General features: G+C 49.0%; 1 protein-coding gene across 2 annotated transcripts in view; it reads right to left on the reverse strand.

Annotated features, from left to right (window-relative positions):
• The window catches only part of LOC309655505 (OTU domain-containing protein 7A), a 381768-nt gene extending 372497 nt beyond the window's left edge, over positions 1-9271 (reverse strand). Inside the window, exons 1-3 of one of the 2 annotated variants that reach the window (XR_014260870.1) lie at positions 9039-9258; positions 229-296; positions 6-108 (exon numbers count right to left, since the gene is read on the reverse strand). The gene's annotated coding sequence lies outside the window, so the exon portion shown is untranslated. Of the gene's footprint in view, positions 1-5; positions 109-228; positions 297-9038 lie in introns of both variants that reach the window. The other variant, XM_082450780.1, reaches the window with a different exon arrangement.
• Positions 9272-11004: the final 1733 nt, after the last annotated feature.

Raw genomic sequence — 11004 nt, forward strand, 5'->3', positions numbered from 1 at the left:
CAGACCTTCCATTCTCATAAAGGGCTGTTCTGCCGAGGCAGCAGTGTTGAATCGTGAACCCCCACTTTTATCATCACGTGTACAGTGGTTCGGTTCCTTCTTGGGCAACTTTTGCAGCAGAGAGAACACCGAGAGGGGACATTGACAGAGAAGGTTAATTAATTACTTAAAAGAAAACAATTTCCTAGCAGTACTTTATCCAGAAAGCATCGTTTTCCCACTCAATACCTGTCCATCACGGCGTCATGGTTCTGCTCTGTTAGGCGAAGTCGGGTAGATCTTATCCTCTCGCCAAACTGAAATAACAGGGAGGCAGGTGGGAAGGGATCTTGCTCAGGGGTGAGGTCTGCGGGGTCCAGCAGCCCCCTGAAGACTCTCCAGAGCAGGGGGACGAGCCCAGGAGAGAGGCGTGGCAGGGAGCAGGAGGGCAGTGCTGGTCAGAGGGCCAGAGTGGGCCGCACAGTCGTCAGGGTGCGGAGGGAGGCCTAGAGGAAGCATTAGCCCCAGGGGTCCCAGGCCCCGGCTGAGCGTGGATGATGCAGATTGCTTCTTTCTTCAAGGCCCCTCCGCAACCCCAGACGGGGAAAGGGGAGGTGGGGAGGAGGGTTTTTAAAAATCCGGAATACAGTCATTTGCCTTATCAAATAGATGTAGCTAATATTCCCTAAGACTGCATACAGTGTCTGCGACACATATACGGAGAAGGTGAAACTACACCTCCCCAGAGAACGGACACTCTGTGGTGTGTCACATCATGGTGAATCGGTAAATAATGCAGGCTTTTTTTATTCTGCACGCTGCCAAACTGGGGGCTCAAGTCTGAAAATGTGTCAGATCCGACATGAGCCACATTCTCAACTATAACACTTTTGAACTCATGGGAGCTAAACAATTCTAGAAAGAATAATTAAATTTCTAATTTTAGTTCCCACAGGACTAGGAACTGCATTTCACAAACACGTGTGGAGAGCCCGTTCTGAACACGGGGCCACAGCACAGCCTTCTCCTCGCAGCCTCATGGTCAGAAGGAGGGATGCTGACCACACAATCCATTTCTAACTATAAATCCTTCTTAAAATGCTCTGTGTTCTCCTCAGCTTGAAAAATGGATACAAATATTTTTAAGAGACGCCTAATTTCCCCTAGCTGTTCTCTCCCAGCAATGAGTGGGGCTTTCTTTCCCCTGATTAGTCAGCACTTGGAGAGAAGGAGGGAATTATTGGGCACAGAATCATGGACTTGAATGAGACATCAGAGGTCAGGCAGCTACCTGTCTCCACCTCACCTGTGAAACAGAGGACTAGAAAGGTGCCCAAGGTGGGGGCCTGGGCCAGAGGCTGGGAGTCTCCCCCAGCAGGCCCAGCCCGGCCTTCAGCCCGCAGGGGCCACACACACATACTCCTCCATGGCCACGGCCACGTTTCCCGCCTGGACCTCTGGTCACCCCACGGACTAGTACAGGCAGACTTCCTTTCGTTGCACTTTGCTTCACTGCGCTTCGCAGATGCTGCATTTTTTACAACCTGAAGGTTTGTGGCAACCCTGCAGATACCTGTCAGATAATGGTTAGCATTTTTTAGCCACAAAGTATTTTTAAATTAAGGTATATGTATTTTGTAGACATAATGCTATTGCACACTTAATAGACTACAGGATGGTGTAAACATAACTTCTACATGCACTGGGAAACCAAAAAAATTCATGTGACTCGCTTCATTGTGGTGTCTGCAACCTCCACAGTAGCTCCTAATTTAAATGCAGCAACACAGCATCTTCTAACAAACCGCTAACATGAAGCAGTGGAATTTCTTGCCTGTATCACCCCTCCCGAGCCCCAGAAGCCTTATGCGTCGAGCCCTATGTGATAATGCATTTCTGAACACAGTGCCCTCCAGACTGTTCATGGGGTAAGTGAACTTGGGTGGAAGAAACCTTAGGAAACGCTGTCAGCCTCGGCCAGTGAGGGCAGATGACCCCGGGGAGACGGAGGCTGACTGCACACGGCAGGCCTGACAACCGGAGTCCTCCAGCCACTTCCAACTAGGGGGCCCTTAGGGCCCAGTTCACAGCACCTCAGACCAGACAGACTGTACAAACGGAATAATCAAGAGACGTGGATACGAAGTGCAACCCATCCCTGCAAGTCCAGGGCACAGGCTCCCAAGAGATCCAGTGCAGCCTTTCAATTTGCCTACCGATAACTGTGCAGACACGGTACCATGTGAAACAGTCAGCCACAGAGCTTTCACGTGACCTAATAAGTGACGGGGCTTGCAAAAGAGCCACTTCCTCCCGTGGGGCCTGCGTCGTCCCTCAGGAGGCACAGAGACTTCTCTGCCCTGCACCACATTTAACACCGATGACAAGGGATGCTCCTTGGTCTCACCGCCCAGAGACCTGCTCCAAGCACGGCAGCAGGCCCTGCCAGGGGGTTCGCTCAGGGTGGGGAGAGTGGTGCGGACACCAGGCCGGCCAACACCTCCCCCAAGGGTAAATGCCAAGACCGCCCATGCTGGCGGGGCCTCAGGCCATGGTCACTGACCCTCACTGACATGGGACTGGCAGGACTCCACCTTTGGAATCCTTTTCTCTTTTCTCTCCTTCACCCCCTAGTTTTCCATTTAAAAGACTAATCTTTCATCAACTCTAAGAGTAAGAGAGTGTGTTCTGTAACGATCCATCCGATGAGCCCTGGGGGGCCTGCTATTCACATGCCCAGCAGCACCCAAGAGGTAGGAGATGCAGCCCAATTCTCAGGAGGTCTGGCGTCTATTCTGACTTGGAGGAACTTCCTTTAGCCTGTTTTAACAGAACTGGCTGACAATTCCAGATAAACAACAAGACCAAACACTAGGCCAAAGAAGGCCCTCCATCTTTCTTACCCATGCCTCCTTCCTCAACAAAAAAAAGTTAAAGCAAGTTCACTGAAGCTAGGACTTGAATCTAGTGCAAACTGTAAATCCATCAACTGAGAAAACTAAGGGAGAGAAACGGGCTCGTGGTAAGTGAGGTGGGCACACTCTGCCTCCAGTTCCATTTATTGGAACGACTGATCTCTTTAGAATTGAGGGACTCACTGCACCCTCTCTCACCTGCTCCTCCCCGCAAACCTACGCGAAGCCAGAGCAGAGATTCTCCTCTTGGGAGGCCACCTGGGACTGCACCCAGGGTCACACAGCTGTTCACCCCGTCCAAGTTGGCTGGCAACTCATCCATTTTTTTTTTCTGCTCAGGGATGATTCTTTCAAGAGACAGCATGATATTATTTAAAAGACTGGTAAAACACACTCCAATGAATACATTTTAAAAAGAAAAAGTCTGCAACTAGAGATTATCATACTAAGTGAAGTAAGTCAGAAAGAGAAAGACAAATACCATATGATTATCCCTTATACATGGAATCTAAGATATGACACAAATGAACCTATCTATGAAACAGAAATGGAATCACGTACATAGAGAACAGGCTGGTGGTTGCCAAGGGGGAGGGTTGGGGGAGGGATGGAGTGGGAGGTTGGGTTAGCAGATGCAAACTATTATATATAGAATGGATAAACAACAAGGTCCTACTGTATAGTACACGGAACTATATTCAATATCCTATGATAAACCATAATGGAAAAGAATATAAAAAAAAGAATGTATATATATATACATATATATATGTATAATTGAATCACTTTGCTGTACAGCAGTAATTAACACATTGTAAATCAACTATACTTCAATTTAAAAAAATAAAAAGTGAACAATACATAACTTGTTCAACAATTTTTTTTAAAGGCATGAAAAACTACACATGCAAATGTGTTGCCCCATATTTCAATAATACACACATTCTCCAAGCTTCAAATAATCATTACAGTAACTGTGGGGAAATGGAATGGAACGTGGTCTTCGGACACCCAATATGAATAGGTACTGACTCAGTCTTGGGACGTGGGGTGGGCTTCGGGGCAGGAGGCACATCACATCCTAGGACACAGTCCATCGTGTGGTCTCTTCCACAGTCCAGACATGCCAGGGCAGCTCCAAGCTTCCTATAATATCCAGGGGAGGGGGACTTCCCTGGTGGTCCAGTGGATAAGACTCTGTGCTCCCAATGCAGGGGGCCCAGGTTCAATCCCTGGTTGGGGATCCTGCAGGCATGCCGCAAATAAGAGTCCATATGCCGCAACTAAGAAGACCACATGCCACAACTAAAAAAGAGCCTGCATGCCGCAACACGGATCCTGCGTGCCGCAACTAAGACCCGGCACACCATAAATAAATAAATAAATAAATATTTAAAAAAATATCCAGGGGAGCCCCATGTCATAGACAAATTCTAAAATGGAACCACAGAGATAATCTGGGTAAATCAGATTATGGGTGTGTCAGCCCCAGGGGCAGCAAAGCTGGAGTCTTCACAGCGGTAGCAAGGCTCAAGGTGGCAGGGGCAGCACCAGGACATCCACTCCTAAACTCACCTCAGTAACTGAGAAACTGAATCTCACAGAGGGATGGGTTGGTGGTCTGTTCACACCCATCCCTAGCATCATGTGAAACTCTGCTGATCTAATAAAACAATTGAATGAAACACCGAGCAGAAAAGAAAATGAATTTCAGCGGTCTCCTTTTAAATTTCCTAAAAGTTAATACTGCATCTTATGCATGCATATTCACTCAGACATCAAATATCCATCACACTTATAAGGAAAACTATGGAAGAATAAACTAAGTTCAAACAGAAAATAGTTCCTTGCAAGGAGAAACTCAAGATCTTTCAAACCCAGAAAATGAGTTTACTTTAGACTTATCTACTTAAAGCAAGAGAGGTGTATTTAAAACTTGCATCAGCATGAATGTACATTTGACTTCTCAGAACGTGAGATGGTGGATAGCAGAAATCTAATAGCAAGCACTAGGGGTCTGTGGGATCCGGCAATTTTACTAGATAAGGCCTTGGAGACATGGGAGGTTATCTTTCTCCTTTTCTCACGAGTGGCCTAGAGCATGACGGGACCATGCCTCATCCATGGTGGCCGGCTGTGGCTGATGCAGGAGGAAATGCAGGGTCTACTCCCTCTTAATCCCAGTCTTTACCAGAGCCCTCCCTCCCACCACGAGATACTGTGTGTAAACCAGCCAGCTAAACACACCTCGACAACATGGGCAGGTAATATAGCAGCATTAACCTCTCTCTCATTTTCAGAATTTGAAAGACTTGTTTTCAACCCATATACCCATTTTGTTACTATGAATGGTAAGGAACTCCATCCCCAAAGAGTAGAAAAGGCAGTTCCTTCCTGGCCTGCTTTGTCACATCTGTCACATCTGTGTCTTGGTCTGACACACAGACTGCTTGGGGGATGCAGCAGTCTGCCAAGGGCAAACGAAACTCTGCTTCCAAGTTTCAAGGGTAAAATATTTTCAAATTAGATATACCATAAAAAGGAAACAGCATGTTTTGCTTCCTTTCAAATGCCTATGGATCTCAGGATTCCCCCTGAGTAGGATATTCTGTGCTCCTCCTCAGGGATGGACAGATTCCAAAGGGATCAGGTACCACCTGTCTTTTAATTGAGTGGCACTTCCCCTGTAGCCATTTAAAGTGCTCCAAGAGAGGCACAAAGCTGGAAAACAATTTCCATTTGCCCCTTTGAAATCAATAGTTCGATTTACACGCATTTTCAACAGAATAAGAAATATCCAGTCATAGCATTTGGACAGTTGTCTAGTAGAAGACTTATTCCCTTCAAGGTGTGATCTCTCCCTTCAGCATCTGGGCTCCACAAGGAACCTGGGGAGGACACCATAACTAGACCCCTTGACGGTCATCCAAGCCCTGGGACACACACACCTCCCCCTCACCTTGGCAAGACAACCCTCCCCGCAGGAGCTCGCCTCTCTAGACTCACTAGGAACTTTCTGATGAATAACATGGCACACACTTAAAATCAGATTAAGCACATTTAAGTGAAAAGCACAGTTGCCTCTTTTCTCCCGTTTTCATTTTCTTCAGGTAAAGACACACAGAGGGATTAAACATTTGCTTTTCTCCATCAGAGAAACCCTGAGGCCAATAACCCTAGCAAGGCAGGCAAATAAACCCCCTGGGAGGTGCCACTGACAGAGTCCCGGGGTTTAAGTCAGTAGCTGTGAAACCCAAAAAAAAGCATTATTGGGGGATGGTGGGCATTTCCACTGGCTATCCTGGCTGGCACCATCACGCCCTCACCAGGACCAAGACGTAGGCAGGAGTTCCATGAGGCCAAGTCGCTCCTCTCCAAGCCAACACTCTCCCTTCTGTGGTCTAAGGAGGCATTGAATCCTCCGACTAGGACCAACCATCACTCTCCAAAGACATGGAGCCATTAAAGCAACCTCTATGCCCCACGGAGGGAGACCCATTCTGGAAGCCACAACCTCTGGCTATTCAAAGCATGTGCTTCCTTCAGTGTCCATTCCTTGGGGGATGGGCACACGGAGACGCGGGGCACACACACACACACCCCCGGTTTGGGGATCCTTCATCCTTTCCCAAGGTGGCTCAGGTAGAGGACCGCCAAGATGCATTTAGCACGCCCCCTGCTGGCCCCTCGGGAGCTGACTCAGCCTTTATTCTCTGGGCCTAAGACAAGAATTAAATGACCTTAACACCCAAAGGGAACAAAAAGAAAAGCCAAGGCAATTTCGGCTTCCCAGAATCAGAAAATGTGATGTTCTAACCATAAAAAGGGGATGAAGAGGCTTTAAAGTAAGGGTTTTTGAAATGTTTTAGGAAATCAGTGGTTACTATCTCAAGATTTAGTGAGAACACTTGAATTTGTATTCTCACGAGTACTACAGTGAGTTAAATCAAAAACACTATAATGAATACTTTCACAGGTCTACAAGTGAAAAGGATATGTGGCCAGAGTTCATAGCTTAGAGCCTTAAAAACCAATTTTCATAGGATTGACGCTAATTCAATTACAGAAAAAATCTCGGCAATGACTTAAGAGGTCAAGTAGCAACTGTTATGCAGCAGGGGCAAAGTCGCCAAAAAGAGGAAAAGATGCACATTTGGAGACAATTCTACTACAAGCCTTCCTGTCTCATGCAGCCTTGCGACTGTGAATAAATCTGGCACCTTCAGGAGGTGACAGGCCATGCACAGACGGCTGCTTCAGAGGGACATGCCCCTCCCCTTCTCCACAACGGGAGAACAGATAGTTCAGCTTTCTGGTGACTTTCGTGCTGGCCTCCACCAGGGCTGAGAGCCTCCGCACAGGACTCAGGCTGAGACCCACACAAGGCAAGACTCCATAATGCAATGGTTTCCATCTACTGCCACCCTGAATGCCAAGGCCTAAGGTGAAGCCCTGCTTCCCCGTTTTCTTCCCACCAATCCAGGGTTTTTGAAAGCTTATCTTCCTGACCAGACTCAAACTTTTGCATGGCCCGTGGTGTTAAATTCCTTACAGACCCAATATGACCACACTAATAATTTAAGCCATGCTTCTTTGAACCAATGAGGAAGAGGCATTAATTATTAAAAACACGAATGTCAATATTTTTGTCCCTTACTGAATATCCTTTTGATATGATAGGCTTAAGTAGATATACAGACTGTCTTTGGAACTTGCTTACTTCTGTTCTCATCACAGTCAGTACTAATGGAATACTCACACACACAATAAGGCTGGCACGCTGCTCGAATTTAGGGGGAGAAATTTCCCCATAACTTTGTGTGCCATACAGGTAGGTCCCAGCCTCTGCACTCTCAACCCTCTTCAGATGTTAAGCTGGCCTTCAACCTGATGGGCCGCACAGCTGCTACAGTAAGGAAAGGAAAGGCAGGGAGGGCCCCAGAGAAGCTGTCACCCCTTTCTCCAGGGCAAGCTGCTCCCAGGCCCATCCTAGTTGGGGGGGAGGGGGGCAGAGAGAGGAGGTGATGGAGAGGAAGCAGACCCGCAGATTTTCCTGAAGCAATCAAGGCCCTTGAAGATCTAGGCCACGCTGTCTACCTTTTCCTGAACACATCATCTGCCACCTCGAATATAATGTCTTTTAAAATTTTTCATCTCATGGCTCACTTTCAATCATAAAGATAAAGCCAGGCAATAACCACGTAAGTGTCATGCATGACTTTCCCCTGGATCCTTGTGATGTGGATGAAGTGATTCCCAGATCCGTGGGGATCTAACAAGTTTCCCTCCAGGCACTCTCGAATCTATTCGTTCTCAAGCCAAGAAATAAAAATAAAAACCGTTTTCACCTGTGTAAGGCTGGCGAGTTCACAGAGCAGAGGGAAATCTATTTTGTGGCAGAGTCTCAAAAGACTGCAAGAGCTGCACGGGAGGAGGGTGCACTTGGGTGGTTGTGTCCAATGAAGGAAAGTTTTTGTTAATGATGACATCACTGACATCTCCCGAATTTAAAGGAGCACTTAGAGCACAGCAGATGCGATCTCCCCCCCTCCAGTGAGAAGATACCAGGGAAGGCCTCCGGGTTCACAGCCAAATTGCATTAACGGTTCGCCCGCTGTCCAGACAGACCCAGTGGAACGAGCGAGCAGCGTACCGGGCCGCGGTGGCCCACGCAGCCGGGGCACCCGGCCGGCGGCCTCACGAGCTGCTGCCGGGCCGTGGCCGGGCGTCCGCTGGCGCCCCGGGACTCCGGCGCGCTCACACGGACCGAGGGGCCGGTGTCCCCGCGCCCGTCATCACGTTCCAGTGCATATGGCTCAGGGGCCCGGAGGAGACACCGTCAGCGACCCAGCGAGAGCGCCGCGCCCTGCCCCGAGACCCGCGCCGGGCCGGAGCCGGTGGCCGCGGCGCCCGCGGGGTCCAGAGACGAGCCCGCAATGCAGACGCGCCGGCGAGCCCCGCGCCGAGCCCGCGACCCCCGCGCCCTCGCGGCCCGGTACAGGGGCTGCCCGGCCTCTGCGCCCACCTGCTCCGCCGCAAAGCCGCGGAGGCATCCGGCGCCGCGCTGGGACTGACCGCGCACCTACCGGGACCGCGGCCCCGGCCCCACCGCCGCCGGCAGCACCGCGGCCAGCGCCGTCTCACCTGCCGCGCCGTGCCGCTCCGCTCGGCCAGCCCGCAGCGCCTCAGTCACCGCTACCCGACTTCCATTTTCTCTCGCTTTAAGGAAAATCGGATCAGCTGTTTCTCGCGCTCCGGCTCCGCGGCCCCCTCCCCAGCTGCCGCTCGCGGTCCGGGGGCCTCTCCACCCCCGCCTCCTCCCGCGCTCCGCTCCGCCCCTCGCGCCCCTCCGCTCCGCCCGCGGCCGCGCGCGCCCCCTGACGTCACCGGCCGCAGCCGCGCCCCGCCCCCTTCCCGCGTGGACGTGCGCGCACCCCGCCCCCGCCCTGCCGGCCGGCTCCGAGCGCGCGTGCTCGCGGCCACCACTCGAGCAGAGAGCCGGACTCCGGGGAGAGCGCGGGGCACCCCCTCGCCCGCGTACCCGCGCCCGCGGTAGCTCTTCCAGGTGCCCCTTGGCACCTGCCTCCGGGACTGCAGGAGACGCTGCTTAAATAACCTTCCTTTGCCCGTCTGCCTGCCTCGCACTGTCTGCGCCCACCTTCATCATTTCTTGCTTTCTGCTCACGCTTTCTTCCTCAGCATCCCAAACTTTCTCCCTCAGCATCCCAAACTTTCTCCCACCCATCCTGTCTCGGCTCCATTCCCGAGACCTGCTTCGGGGCCAGTGCATCACATCTCATCTGAAGCTGCTCCCTTTGCCTCTTAAACCGGTTCTCTGACCTTTCCCCATTTCTTGCCTTCCTCTTAAAAGTATTTTCACACCACAATTTCGGACGGCTCCTCTCTCTGATGCCGAGGCCGGCCCACTGCCTTCTGCCCACTCTCACATCACCTTCTCGGTGTAACCACGCACCCCCTTCCAAATAATGTTATATTACAAGTTACTAATGCCATCCTCATGCATTTCTTGACAATCGTTGTTTCACTCTTAGTTTAGGACTTCTTGCTTGGTTTTTAACATTATGCACACATATCTGTAAATTACTAAATATATCATTTTTAGTAATTTATTTGACTTCTTAAATTAATATACAGTAAAATTGACTTTTTATTTTTTTGGATATACAGCCCTGTGAGTTTTCAAACACCAGTTTGGATGCGTGTAACCACTAGCACAATCAGGATACATCATCCCAAGAACTCCCTCTTGTTGCCCTTCTATAGCCACACCCTCCCCAAACCCTAATATGTTCTGACATATGGCAACCACTGATATATTCTCCATTGCTGTAGTTTTGTCTTTTCGAGAATGTTATACACATAGAATTATGCAATATGCAGCATTTTGAAACTGACTTTATTCATTCACCATTATGCCTTTGAGATTCACCCATGTTTATCGATAGTTCTTTTTATTATTGGATGCTATCCCATTATTTGTACTGCGTTTTGTTTATTCATCCATTGAAGGTTTCCTCTTTGGGCAGTTGTGAATAGGTTTTCTACAAGCAGTTGCATGCAGAGCTTTGTATGGACAAGTTTTCAAATCAGGTGAGTAAACACCTTGGAGTACCAATGCTAGGTCTTTTGGTAAACTTGTTTATCATTATAGGAACCCTAAAAACAGTTTTCCAGAGTGTTTACACATTTTCATAACCACCAGCAATGTATGAGAGTCCCACTTTCCTGAATCCTTGCCAGCACTTGGTATTTGCTGTATATTAGGTATTCTCATAGGTGTGGAGAGATTTAATTGTTGCTTTAATTTTCAGTTCCCTAATGGAAAATAATGTGGGGCATCGTTTCACTTGCTTATTTGCTACCTGGTTATCTTCTTTGGTGACATGTTTGTTCACATCTTTTGCCCATTTTTAAATTGATTATTTTCTTATTATTGAGTTTTAAGAGTTCTTTGTATATTTTGGATAGAAGTACTTTATATGATATATTTTGCAAATATTTACTGTCAGTGTGAGGCTTGTCTTTTCTTTCTCATGTCAGTGTCTTTTGCAGAGCAGAAGTTTTTAACTTTAATAAGGTCTAACTTGGC

The sequence above is a fragment of the Balaenoptera physalus genome (genome assembly GCF_965194825.1).
Source record: "Balaenoptera physalus genome assembly, chromosome: 2".
NCBI lineage: Eukaryota > Metazoa > Chordata > Mammalia > Artiodactyla > Balaenopteridae > Balaenoptera > Balaenoptera physalus.